The 1709-nt window shown below is 44.1% G+C and overlaps 1 protein-coding gene and 1 long non-coding RNA gene across 2 annotated transcripts in view; one reads left to right on the forward strand and one right to left on the reverse strand.

Moving 5' to 3' along the window:
- LOC117956516 overlaps positions 1–234 on the forward strand; it is a 3911-nt gene extending 3677 nt beyond the window's left edge. The window contains exon 3 of the long non-coding RNA XR_004659301.1: positions 225–234. This is a non-coding gene — a long non-coding RNA (uncharacterized LOC117956516). The remainder of the gene's footprint in view (positions 1–224) is intronic.
- The window catches only part of LOC117957217 (collagen alpha-1(XIV) chain-like), a 146732-nt gene that overhangs the window by 85306 nt on the left and 59717 nt on the right, over positions 1–1709 (reverse strand). The gene's annotated exons all lie outside the window — the stretch shown is intronic.

The following is a 1709-nucleotide window of genomic DNA, read 5'->3' on the forward strand; positions in this document are numbered from 1 at the left end:
ACACACCCACACCCACACCCACACACACACCCGCACACACAAGCGCACACACACACACACACACACACACACACACAGTGAGCAGACGGAAGACTTCACTCTAACAACTTAACACTTTATTGTCCTCCCGTCAACGAGAGTTTTTCTGGGTCGAGATCTAAAATAAAAACGTTTTATTCTGTGTTTTGGTTTTTTTTTCATCACTTTTGTCGCCTTTCCTCAAGTTTTTTAAGCTTTTTTGTTGATTTGTTTCTGCGCTTTTTTACATTTTTGTTGTTGTTTTTTGACATTTCGAATCACTCTTTTCAACATTGAAAGTAGTGAACTGATCATTTATTTTACTTGTGAAGAGCGCTGATGATTTGGTTGGAAGAAAACCCCAATTTGTGATACACAAGCCTTTTGAAAATGGCTCAAATTTGACACGAGGACAACAGGAGGGTTAACAAGTAAGGTTGATATATTAGAATAATATATTTCATATGACACAAGTGTTGTCTTTTCCTGGTTTTAAAGACTGCATTACTGTAATGTGATGTCACTTCCAGAACTTACCAGACTTGTTAGATGATTATCTATCTAAAATCTCATTGTTAATATGTTGTGAAAGCACCAACCCAACAATATCGTCGCAGTATCGAGTTATTTGGTCCAGAACACTGTGATGTCTGATGGCCCAGCCCTGATTTCTACACACATAAAGCACCGCACTCCAAAATCAATTCATATTTGGTGTGATGTCCCAGATCTTCAACAGAGGGTCCCAATAAAAAAAAACTGCAGTTACTGCAGGGGGCCTTTTCAAATTATTGTTAAAAAAAATGCAGATGCATTGGAGGAAGATAAGAAGGTCAGAAGCTGCAGAGAGACTCGCACACGCTCTAACTCACAAAAAATAAACCTAATATTAGGCAACGTTTCAGTCCTAGGCCGTCAAGGGTGTAACTCTGGGTTCAACATCGGTGGGGGGGGGGGGGGGGGGGGGGGGGGGGGGGGGGGGGTTTGCATTGGCCATTTTTTATTACGCCCCCCCCCCCCCGTAAATTACACCTATGTAACCCATCACTTGGTCAGATGAACAAAGGGAGTTTCTTTGCAGCTTCTGAAATAAAAAATCTTTTTATAGCCCAGTTTTCGGCACTAAATATGTATAAAAGTACAAAGGCTTTAGACTGTTACTGTAGGCTGAGTTAAATATGCAACTTCATTTTATAAAATATGTAGTAGGGGGTCCCTGTTTTGTCTCTCAGTTAAGGGGTCCTTGGCACATTAAAATGCTGAGGACCTCTGGTTGGTCTCAGAAAGACAGTCCGTCTCCAGCAGCAGCAGCCAAACCCGTTGACATTGTAACAAGGTCGACTCGCAGCTTAGCATTCATATGAGGGGGGGGGGGGGGTTCCCCCCGTCATTCATCAGCGAGCGGCGGGAGAATCCTGCCAGGCTGCGGGTCAGTGTTTCAGAGCTCACGACCAACGCCGGCGGCACCACAACCAGAATTAGAGCTCTCCACAGGCGTCCTGTCAGAGACGCTTCATCTCATCATGGAGCTGCATTCATGACCCAATTAGAGCGTGGGAGGAGTTGTAGGAGTGGTACATGGATCTGTCTGTCTGTCTGTCTCTTTCTGCATATGTGTGTGTGTGTGTGTGTGTGTGTGTGTCTGTCTGTCTCTCTGTATCTTTCTGCATGTGTGTGTGTGTGTGTGTGTG

The sequence above is a fragment of the Etheostoma cragini genome, chromosome 14 (genome assembly GCF_013103735.1).
Source record: "Etheostoma cragini isolate CJK2018 chromosome 14, CSU_Ecrag_1.0, whole genome shotgun sequence".
Taxonomy (NCBI): domain Eukaryota; kingdom Metazoa; phylum Chordata; class Actinopteri; order Perciformes; family Percidae; genus Etheostoma; species Etheostoma cragini.